Source organism: Eumetopias jubatus, unplaced genomic scaffold (assembly GCF_037043125.1).
Source record: "Eumetopias jubatus isolate StellerSeaLion01/CBP00866 unplaced genomic scaffold, mEumJub1_p1.0 scaffold_17, whole genome shotgun sequence".
Classification (NCBI taxonomy): domain Eukaryota; kingdom Metazoa; phylum Chordata; class Mammalia; order Carnivora; family Otariidae; genus Eumetopias; species Eumetopias jubatus.
Window position 1 is genome coordinate 86,537,035 of NW_028274823.1, and position 12,697 is coordinate 86,549,731.

The 12,697-nt window shown below is 37.6% G+C and overlaps 1 pseudogene; it reads right to left on the reverse strand.

Annotated features, from left to right (window-relative positions):
• Positions 1-10,553: 10,553 nt before the first annotated feature.
• LOC114210226 (zinc transporter 6 pseudogene) lies at positions 10,554-11,868 on the reverse strand (annotated as a pseudogene).
• Positions 11,869-12,697: the final 829 nt, after the last annotated feature.

The window sequence follows — 12,697 nt, forward strand, 5'->3', positions numbered from 1 at the left end:
ATCCCAGGAGCCTGAGATCGTGAACTGAGCCCAAACCCAGAGGCGGACACTCAACCAACTGGGCCATCCACAGACCCCTTGATGCTTCGTTTTTCTGACCTTAACGATTTAAAGACCTCGTGGGAATGTGAAGAGAGATTAGGGTTTCTCAAATTCCCTTTAAGCGTCCAATTCCACTCACATCTGAATTAAAAGTGTTTGTATAATAAATTGCAAATAAACCAACTTTTCAATTAGAAAAGTAAACCTTACTAGAGCAAACATATATGTTAAATATAGTCAGTCTTATTACTTTTTCACTTGTGATGTATATAAGCAGAGAGACAGATGGTAGATAACCAATAAAGAGAACACTAGAACTATGATATCTAGTAGAATATCTTTTATGAAGTGAGTACTATCCCTCAAGCAAGACTTTTCATTACTTTTGGCACTGGACAGACTTCCAGACTGAAGTCAGATCAAAGTCAGGATTTATACTGGCCTTCCTATGTTGATGAGTCTAAAGTTCCCTCATGCACGGTGCCTATAAAATTGTTTTCTGAATATTTAATTTAAATTAAATTTAGCAAGCAAGCAGTTTTTGAGCACATTTCATATGCAAAGCATGATGTTAGGCACTGCCAGAAAAATAGAGTTAAATTCTGTTGAGGTGGGGGTCTTAAAAAATACCATATAAAATACCTATTAAAATATCAAAACCATATTGATCCAAAATGCTATTTTTCTATAATAAAGGGCTTTGTTAATTGCAGTATCACAAAAGATCATTTACTTATTTTAAAGACAACCTAATATAGCTGAAAGAAATGGCATTAATTATACAATCTTCATTTGATATAAAATATTGTGATTTTTGTAGTCTCCATTTTAATGTTTGTTTTCCTACTCACAGTAATTGGGTGGCACATTGAGTTCACCAGAATGATCTTTAAACTTTCAACAAATCTACTAAAGTCAGAAAGATATGCCAGACTATTTGTGTTCATTAATTGCTCCATTCCTTCTGCAATGTTTGAGGAAATTTGGGAGGGCACTGTGTTACACACATGATGCACAGGTGAAGAGGACAATCTCATCTTTATTGATCTCATCGGAACATGAAAAAATAAACTATGTGCCACATTAAAACGTGACAAATACCATCCAGAATTTTACAGTTTTTATGGAATAGTAAATTTTTCACCCAGGATTCTGTGTTTTATGGGGGATTAGCAATAAAACCTGCATCTATGTAGGGACTAAGAAATTAGCCAAGTGAAGATGTAGGAGATGATCCAGGAATCCGATTCTCAAAGCTGGGGAGGGGGATTCTTCTTGCTATGCACCCCAATCCCTGAGTACCTAAGTTCAAAATTGCCCTCACTTATGTTAATGATTGAAAATAAAAAAACAAACATGGGGCGCCTGGGTGGTTCAGTTGGTTAAGCATCCAACTGTTGATTTCAGCTCAGGTCATGATCTCAGGGTCATGAAATCAAGCCTCAGTGAGGAGTCTGCTTAAAATTCTCTCCCTCTGTCCTTCCACGCCCCCCCCACATTTGCATGTGCTCTCTCTCAAAGAAATCTTTGTTTTTAAAGATTTTTTACTTATTCATTTGAGAGAAGAGAGAGAGTGAGCACAAGCAGGGGCAGAGGGAGAGAGAAGCAGACCACTGAGCAGGGAGCCCGACATGGGACTCGATCCCAGGACCCCAGGATCACAACCCAAGCTGAAGGCAGATGCTTAACTGATGGAGCCGCCCAGGTGACCCTTAAAAAATAAATAAAACAGCAAACAAACATAAACCTTCCTGGACCTCTTGCAAATGTTCCCTAGAGGGGATAAATTGCACCACAGTAACCAATAACAGCAAACGCTCAAAGAGATGTGAACGTGGCATCCTGGGAAACGGCAAGCAATCTATACACAATTAGCATTCCCTCAGTAATCACCAAAATCTCCTAAAAATGCTACAATGTTATATTACACTACTGTTGTTGTTGTAGGGCTCTGTCTTCAAAATGTTAAAAATCTGGGGTAGCTTTCCTCCATCATAGAACACTTTACGCACATTCATTTCCTTTACATTCACTCCCAGTAGCTAATAAACACTGAGAACACAGAATCCTTCTTGCAAGAGCTATGAATTTCCATATACACACATATATATATATGGTTTAGAAAATATTGGTATTAGTTTATATGGTGATATATGGTAATAGTTTATATGGTATTAGTTTTGATATACTATACTTATTACAGCATTTATAAAGGTGAATATAAGTTGGAACAACTTGAGAGACGCCTATCACTCTACAAGGAGGTGTTTTTGTGAATATGCAAAATGGGAGCGTCTCCAGGAGCTTATCAATGTTCCAGCAAGAACCAGTAACTTGGAGATTGCAGCAACCCTACCAGGCAGGTATGTCAAGAGTCCAACAGGTGTCTTGTGAATTCAGAAGAGGAGGAAGTAACTTTGTGCTGCCAAAAGGGAAAGCTCCATACCTGAGGGGTGATGGGCTGGACCTTTAATGATTTCCATAGACAGAGAGACCACTCCAGATGGGAGTAATGCTTGTCACAGAAGGAGGAATGCCCATGATTTCTTTAACCACAATGAGGTCGACTAGTTATCTGGAGCAGGGTCTTTACATAGGGGGAAAATCAATTACATATTGCTGTGCTAGAAGTACAGGATTTCTTCTGTAAAGACATAGCTGGAAGTAGGGATATGGACTAAACATGGTAGCATGCACTATTTTTAACTGCAGTTAGATAAAAGAAAGCTCTGTGTTATCACATCCAGGACACACTAATATATAAAAGACTAGCACGGTAAGGAGAGAGAAGGAGAATCACCCGTGGTAACCCTGCTGGTGAGAGATCACAGTAATCATGTGGCATAACTGCAGCCGATGACAAGCAGGATAGCTTCCCGTAATCCACGCAAAAGAGGCAAACCCAAGACAGGGAAGCCCAGCTATAGGTCAGTATGGATTTTATCTCAAATTTATAAATCAAATACATATTTGTATATGCAAGAAAACAAGATTCTGTGCAGTCACTACCATAAATACAAAAATGGATGAGGGGACTGTAATATTTTCAACTTAATTATCAACCTAGTTTTGAGATGCCCACATGCCACTGTCACCGAGGAAGTGAGGAGAGAGGCAGGTGGCCGGGGCCCGGCACCTCACCGGCATGCCACAACTCTGGATAAGCTTACTGCACAACAACAAATGAATAAATGGAGTGAGAACTAATCTGACCCCGAATATAAAATTATCCTAGAAGGGGCGCTCTGTGAAGTGAAGTTCTACTTAATCACTATGAGGAACCATGTCAAAATCGGTACAAAGGCTGGACTCCACGTACTAGGTAATGATCGTGTATTGTCCCCTGCACGTCCTGTTCAACCATGTCCCCGTACTCATCACCCCATACGGGTTGTGTTGGCCACACAGAGGTCATTTAAAGCAGGCAAGTCACTTCTTCTGGTATTGACTCTGGTGTCAATTCAAATTTTGAGTTTGCCACAGAAAGTGCTAAGAACTCATGGTTTCAATTTCCTTACGCCAAAAAGTGTTGAATATGTGGCTGTTTTTCCAGTGACTGTGCTTGAAAGGTGCCAAATCTCCTTAAGGAAGAATAAAACATAGATGGTATGGAAGTGATGTTTAAGGAGATTCCTAAGTGAGGCATTCTAAGATTAAAATTAGCCAACGCTAGTGATACCTAGGATACAGCATGTCGTTAGAGTGAAATGTGACTTTCTGTGATAGTCACATCACCCCCATCTCTCTTTCCTTTCAGTCAGGTTTCCTGTAACCCTGGTTTACCCCAAGTTTGTCTAAAATTTTGATTCCCATGTTAAATGTTCTTGTCAGCATCATCACAACTTTGGTAGTGGAAACTGTTGTCACAAAGGCTAACATCACTCTTTCACCCCTTTAAAGGCAGAGAAGAGAAGGTCCTGTCTAGTCTGCTTTCTGAGACTCCAAATCAGTTTTGTTCTGCCTGCATCCGGGAGGTGAAAGTACCTGGGCTTGGTCCCCCGCCTCAACCAAAATAAAAAATTCTCCTTTTAGCCCGCCCAAGATCCCTGGTGATGTCCATTTGCTTAATCAGCTTGGTGACTTTTTTTTTTCTTCCCAGCTCATTAACATACCTGACATTTACATTTGTCCTTGAAAAAGACACTCAAATTAATGAAAAGGAAATTTAATGAACATCGTAAAATAGGAACACTTTGATTTTTTAAAACTATAGTCCTAGACATGCAACTTAGAACAGTAGGTAACATTCAAAAGTAACATGGAAATAACAGTTTTTAAGAAAGAAGCTTAAAGTAGAAGTCTATCCCTATTAAGAAGCAATGTAACATTTCAGGGCCATATTTATCAAATTGAGATCATGGCTCTGACACCCACTTATATTCCTTAAGTGGTTATTAAAAATGATAACAGTTTATAGATGATAATTATTTCCTCATATTTGAAATTTTCATCTTTGCTGCCCTTCATCTAGAAGCTTTGTTCGAAATTACATCTGATAGTGTATAGAACTCTGCAGACAACCAAATACCATGTGGAAAAATCAGTCTTTAATCCTCTACTTCTTACAGGCAAACCCAGTGTTTAATTAGATAAACGCTAGGTACATTATCCCGCAGGACCTGCAGGACTCGGAGCCATGCTACTCTGAGAAAATTGGACCTCAGAAGAATTTTTGCCCTTGGCTTCTCAGGTCTCATCACAAGACCCACCATTTACGGAAGATGATGATTTTTGGCTTCTGTTTAAGCTTATCGCCTTGCCCTTGGTTTTTAAAGCAATGCTTCCTTTCAGCAAGGAGCAGGAGGGTTTCAGCTGAATCATGTTCTGCTTCTATTTGCCAGACTCCCAATTTTAGCTTTGATTACTCAGAGAAGAAAGGTTTGTAATATTCCTGCATGACCTTTTAGTAATTAATATTTTAATTTTGTTGGCTTTTTCTCAACTAAACTTTCCTACAGGCTCAAGATTCCAAATTGGATTTTACTCTTGTTCTCAGGGAGACAATGTATCTATTAATTAATGCTTCAAATAAAATTTGAAATAACACTGAAAAATATAGGACCTGTCTAAAAATGGGTTAAATATTTCATTTAGGTTATTGATTCACATTAGTGCCTTCAGATTCACTAAGTAGGTCAAAATAAAGTATTAATGCTTTATTTGATGGGATATCAATAGTAGAAAGTTCTAAGCAACAAAGTTAAATATTTGTTTCTTGGCCTAAGATTATTCACCTATCTTAAAAAACAAAGTTAGGTACTTAGCCAAATTTTAAAAGAATGCATTTTCTCAATAGTAAGCAAGGCATTTAAGTGTTTAAATGATGAGGAAGCACCACCAGTAAGAACATTTAGTTCATATACGGGTAATGGTGTCACAACTGTAAAGCGCTTCTTGGCTCTTAACCTTGTAGCAAGTTTTCCTTCATTTCAAAGGACAGCCTGGAAATACGGTCACTGATACCTCAGACTCGGGATGTCACATTCTCAAGGCAATTTTGTTAAAACAAAGGGAGGGAAGCATTATTCTACAGTCATTTTCTTTGCTATAGGTTATAAGGATGTTATTTTCTACCTTGCATTGTCTCTATAGAAGAGAGGACGACTGTATTTCAAATTCTAAAATGTTAAAATAAGTTATTCACTAATTTGTAATCTGGAAAGGAAAACAGGTCTCCTTGATGTTTATCTTTAAAAAAGGATCATGTGGGTTTGCATAAACCTTTCTAGGCAAAATAGCTTACTATTGCTATGTTTCCAGTTTTCCACAGAAGACTGTACAGAACAAGGCATTCCTCACATTTCTATTAGATCATTACACTGAGCTCCTGGAGGTCAGGACAACTTGGTTTACCTTGGGCTAACCTTGATTAGTATGACTAATCAACATTCTTCTATGCTTTTATTTTAGCATCCTTTCTGAGCATCTACTATTTAAGACACTCTGCTAGCTACGGCAGAGGTTTTCAAAAGGAAACCTGTCTTCAAGCAGCTTACAGAATATACTTGGATAGGAGACAAAGACGTAAGCAACGATCGGAAGGGAGAACGCTGAACTGCCCTGGGAATTCAAAAGAAAGAGATCGGTATTGCAATTCAATGTTATTCTCAGACTTTGTTTTGTGCATGCCGTGAAACAGGAATGAATCTCTCTTTAAAGGAAGCTACACATTTGAAACTCTACTTGATGTAGCAACAAGAGTTAAAGGGATATGCTTAACTTCTCACGGACTGAGTTTTTTCCCATTTTTGGTAAAGGCTCAGAAGTCGAAGTACCGGTTTCAGAAAAGGAACTGAATGATAGCAACAAAGCCTAGAATATAACTTCTACCTCCTCTATGTAGCTAGTAATTTTGAATTAAGTCTTCTAAACCTAGTCATTAGTAAAAATGTTTACATATTTTTTATTTAGCCATGTTTTAAGATTTTGTTACCAGATATGAACACTATGGCAAAATAACTGTCTTATCAAGTATATTTATAAATTATACTTTTTATATTAAAGTATACATTTTAGGGGTACTTGGGTGGCGCAGTTAAGCGTTTGACTTGATTTCAGCTGAGGTCCTGATCTCAGGGTGGTGATATCGAGTCCTGCATCACGTGGGGCTCCCTCCTCAGCAGGGAATCTGCTTCTCCCTTCCCTCTGCCCCTCCCTCTGCTTGTACTCTCTAAAATAAATCTTTTTAAAAATTAATAATAAAGTATACAGTTTTAATTAGGGAAAACAAGTAATATTAATGATCATGATAATTAAAAACTAAACCAGTACAGCCTAAAAGTCAACACAAAATTAGAAATATTTTAGGAAGGGAACGAACGAAGATCTGTAACCCTTTGTTTCCAGAATAAAACACTTTTGCATTCACCAATTCCACAGCTATAGACAGCATTGAGTGAATGGATGAAGCATCAGTAGAAGAATTGCAATCCATGAACTTGGCCAAATGAGGCCTAACCACCTACTTACTGACCAGCACTACTTCACATATGATGAGCACATTAACACAGGGATAAATTAAGTAATTTGCTCAAGGCTGTACAGCTAAATAAGTATTAGAACTATTGGTCAAACCTACATAGTATGGCTCCAAAATCTACACCCTAAAATACTATACTTACCCACACATGCACAGTTCTTAACTGTTTGAAAACAGGGTGTGTAGCTTGGCTTTCTGTAAGGCTAGTCCCTATGTGTTTAACAGCACTAATGAGTTTACTCAGAAGAAAGGGGAAAATAATACAACACCCAAAGCAATCTACACATCCAGTGCAATCCCTATTAATACCAACCGCATTTTCACAGAACTAGAATACTAAAACTGGTAGGGGATTACAAAAGACCCCAAAAAGCAAAAACAATCTTGATAAAGAAAAAGCTGGAGGCATCACAATCCCTGATTTCAAGATATAGTATTCAAAATAGTGGTGTATTGTCTATTACCCTCAATTTATCAACTTCTCTTGAAATGACGGGCATGGTGTGGATCTAGTAGGAAGGAAGAATTATAGAGTGAGTGATGATGTTGCAGTTGTCCAAATACTCAGTGGCCAACAGATAAAAATAACACTAAAATACGTAGGGAAATAAATTAAGAAATACGTGAACAAATTGGTTTTAGGCCACAGTTTAAAGAGTTTAAGAGCTGATACTGTAAGCCAGATGATTAATAATAAAGAAGGTGAGCAGAATAATAGTCTCCATAGGAACCTGCGAGTATGTTACAGGAAAAAAGAGAATCAGCAGACCTTAACACAGAGAGATTATCCTGGATTGTCCTGATGGGCCCAAAACAATGATGGCAGTCTCGACAAGTAGAAGAGGAAAACAGAGAAGGGGCCCAAGTAACACAGCTTGAGAAGGACTCTACTCACCACTGCTAGCTTTGAAGACAGAGGAAGGGAACGGATTCCCAGCTAGAGTCTCCAAAAAGTACACAGCCCAGTTAATAGCCCCATGAGACCTGCATCGGATTATTTCCTATAGAACTCTAAGGTAAAAAATCGGTGTCGTTTAAGATGCTAGGTTTCTGGGAACTTGAAGAAAAGTCAGGCTGTGGCCATGAATCCCTCCGTGGGAGCTTTGTCTTGTCACTGTGGAGGGTCCTGACTAGGGAACGAGTTCCCACGGCACAGCGAGCTAGAGTCTACTTTGCAGAAGAATGGGAGCTGCCCAGGTTTTCATAGGTTGTCCTGGCTCTGAAGCGACTGCTTAAATCTCTGTGATGCTCACACACATTTACATCAATGTGCTTTCATCCCCATCTCCTGCTGCCCTGAACTATGTCTTAACCTTGAAAAGATACCTGATTGGGCTGAAGAGAACTAGAGCCCATGTCACTCCCTCTTATAATGGAGAAACCAGACAGTCCTGTCCATAGGTAACTGTGGAGTGAACATGTTCAAAATAGCACATAAAAGCACATCCAAGAATATACACAATTATGTTTTGACCATATGAGATAACAGCATATGTAACAGAATACAAGGATCTGTTATTATATAAAAAATCATTAGGAGTACAGAATGTTTCAGATTCCCAATGCATTGTATAGATAAAAGGTTCCTTAATAGGTAATAAAGTGTCAAATGATAGTACATTGACTTGTTTACATCTCTTGCAAGTAAAAGCCTGTGGGAGGAAATCGAGGTCAGTCTTGGACTTTTATTGTTCTACTCACCAACTATACCCCTTGGGCGTGCTGGCAAGATTTTGAGAAGATATGAAACTCTTCTGATTTTGAAGAAAACTATGTTCCAAAAGTTTAAACTCGGACTCATAACATTTCATACTACCAGTGTATGATGTGATAAATTGTTTATAGTTTACTTTTGTAAAAATTTAATACATTTATATTTTAAAATTTAACCTCATGTGCGCCTGGGTGGAGTCTGACTCGGTTTCAGCTCAGGTCATGATCTCGGGGTTATGGGATTGAGTCCGTGTCATGCTCCATGCTCAGGAGGGAGTCGGCTTGAGATCCTCTCCCCTCTTCCTCTGCCCCTCTCCCCACTCATGCACATGTGCACTCTCTCTCTCAAAAATAAATCTTTAAGAATAAAATAAAATTTAACCTGAAAAGAAGGCTATGAAATACTCAAGTTGTAACTATCTCAAATGAGAACACTCAACTTATGGTTAATTATAAACGAAATCTTAAACACCCATATTCTGATGGAGAAACAAATCATTAATAACCAATGAATTTGACTTAAGTTATCTGTTTTTTTGGTAAGAAGTAAATAAATAACTCTTCCCCCTCTGCTTCCCTTTCTCCTCTTCGTCCTTTCTTGTTTTCTCTAGGTGTATCTAGTTGAACAAAGCTACCTAAGAAACTATTCCAACATTTTTTTAAATTTGTGACCACTTCTTGTGACAGTTTTTGTAATAATACTGGCCATATTGGCAAGTTCTTAATATTTGCATTTGGAAAATAATCAAAATAAAAAATAAAATAATCCACATGATTCTCACACTTTATCACAGTTAACAATTTATGATTTTCACAAAGCAAAACCAAGTAAGTTAAAAATTGTCTGGTACAGACCTAACAATACTGTATTTTACAAGCTAAGGTCTATTATGTTTTGGTAAAATTATACAATATAAACTCAAATTGTTTATGTAACTTAAAAAGATATCAAATCCTGCATTATGCATGGAATTCCATATATACTTGATATTTTGTTAATAGAAAGATTCAGAAGTCAATCAATGAAAAGGTGACAAAAAAGATAATTCCATCATTATACCAATATTTGTGTTTTTTATTATTATTTAAAATTATGTATTTGATTAAATAGAAGACAGAAAACTGGAATTCCTTCATTGCACATTACCAAAGAATTTGGTATTCATTCAACCAAAATAAAATACTTTGAGAACCACAGATTATTCATACATGTATTGAAATATTTTAATGAGAAAAACTACAAAAAACTGATTAAAAGTTTTAAATTATGCTAGATAATAGAATATGTTCTAAAATTTCAGGTAAATTTTTTTGCTTTTCTTTTGCAGGACATAAATCTGGAGGACCTCAAAGAAAAATGCAGCAATAAAGTTTGGAAAAGATATGAGAGACTTTTGCTTTTAGAATGGACATTTTTCCCTTTCCTAAAATGTCTATTATTCAAGAAGCATGTTTATAAATTTCACTGCAGAAATTATATTTTAATAATGTAATAGACGTGCTCCATCAAGTGGTTCTCTTATCTAGAAAACATCTTTTGCACTGCAGTCAACTACAAAACCAAAAACAGCAAAATTCAAATTTAAAGAAACACTCTTTCTAAGGGAAGCCTATTTAAACCCTATAACATTTAGAAAGTTCTCAGAGCCCTGAATACATTTCACAAAAAAATAGTTTCATCGGTTTTGTGTAATGTGAACCTACTATTCTCTAACATTTTGAGTAAATGATTGAACAGTCAATGCACAGTTGGATTACTAAGTAAATTGAAAGTCAAGGAGTCTATATTTCTCATAAAAATAAATTAAATTATAGGATATCATGGTCTTGGTTGTCCAATTCTACTGTTAGTTCCAGATCTACTCGGCAAAATTTAAAACCAGTCCTGAATCCTGCTACTCCAAGTTCTTGATTATGCATGATACTATAAGATGTGTGTCCATGATTAAGACCCAAACCATAAAGTCCTGGGTGTTTAGCAGAATAACAGGGCTCATGTTTTTCCCAGGGGTATTAAATTAACATTCTGGAAGTGGACTACTAGGTCTAGCTGGAGTCAACGCGACAAAGTTTGAATCATTAGCATCCTTTAAAGGAGGCACTGGAATTAAGTGACGATCTGAAAAGTGTAGGACGTTGGCTGCAACAGGTCTAATCCAATCATCCCTGAGAATTTGAACAAAGTAGACATTAGAGTGTATAGCCTATTGGTCACCTGAGCAAGAACCTTGTGTTTGTTTGCATCTCATCGAATTCTTTTATGCTCTGATCCAGCCAATGAGCCAAAACTTAGGACCCCAAAAATGCTCATTTTGAACTTCTAAAACTCCATCCATGGTAGATTCCTCTCTGATAACTTTGTCCAACTGACCAGGAACTTGGGGTGGTGTCTGGTGGGACACTCAGCCACTGGACACACTCACTGGATACAGAGTGCCAAACATCATCAGAGCTATGGCAGAGGCAGCGTCTACAGCAAAATAATTATTCATTTCAATTAGCATATATGTACTACAAAGAGCAGATGCTCCCACAAGATCACTCAGGAAAGAAGATACTGCTAAGTGCTAGAAGAATTCTACACAAGCTTCAGCTAAGAACCACAGCACACTCTCAAAGAAAACTCATACTAGCAGCTTCAGATACAGAAGCAAGAGGTTGATTTCAAATAGGAAGCATCGTGAGCAACTTAAAACAATGAGCCACAAAAGTACCAACTAATAATCTTCCCATGTGTATCTCCTGGGACTCCAAAAAGTGTTCTTTCTTTTAACATAAAGAGAGCTCCCTTGGGGGCAAAGACAGCCAAGACCTCTAATCTTTCAAATCCAAATGAATAGACTAGGCTCAGTTTCCTCATCATCACCCGGGAACTTATCAAGCATTCATTAAAAAGATTAAACAGTCAAGTAGGTATCGGCAGGGAAAACGCTACCGTTACTGGAACTACATCACATCAGCAAGATGTCGGTACGTGTAAGGTTTACTGCACCAAAGAGCAAGATCTCCCAGGACTCTCACTCAGCTGCTACATGTCTAAACCTCTGTCATGACTTGACAAAAAAAAAAAAAAAAAAAAATCTTTGTGGTTTTCTAAAGAGATGAATGGTCCCCCACGATAAGGAGCAGCACATTCCTGCCGGAAGATGCTCTGGGAGCTGGTTTTCCCTAGACTGATTATTCCAAACTCCAAGGGTACAAATAGTTTTGTGATATTTTGTTAAAAGGTAAATGGAATTAGGATTTGAAACAGATTAGATTTGGGAATCTCTTCTTCAGAGTGCTCAAAGTATACACACTGTGGTTCACAGACATCTATAAAGGATACATGTTCACAGACTTAACAACTACCTGAAAACCTAAGTGAAAATCTCCTTTAGGGGCGCCTGGATGGCTCAGTCATTAAGCATCTGCCTTCGGCTCAGGTTGTGATCCCAGGGTCCTGGGACTGAGCCCCGCATCGGGCTCCCTGCTCAGCGGGAAGCCTGCTTCTCCCTCTCCCACTCCCCCTGCTTGTGTTCCCTCTCTCGCTGTGTCTCTCTCTGTCAAACAAATTCTTAAAAAAAAAAAAAAATCACCTTTAATGTAGGAAATTTGTAACACATGCTCTTATGATAAAGCTCAAGTGAGTCAAAGAATTACAAGATAGAAGAAAAATTCTGTACATTTACAGAAAGTGAATGGGTAGGCTAATATCGTAGGTAAAATATAGTGACTCAAGAAAGATTATAAGCTATATTTCACAGCTTATAAGCATTTTTTTCTCTAACATCGCATTTTCCTAAACCAAAATGACCTTATTTTTTAATATAAGTATTTTTAATTAAACTATTTAAAGGTCCATATTTGATAACTATGTAATGATTTAAATTAAACATGAGTTTTTGGGTCATGAGGTGCCCTCGTCATTCCCCTTAAGGTCCATGACCTTGAGCCCTAACCAACCTTCAGATACATTCTTAG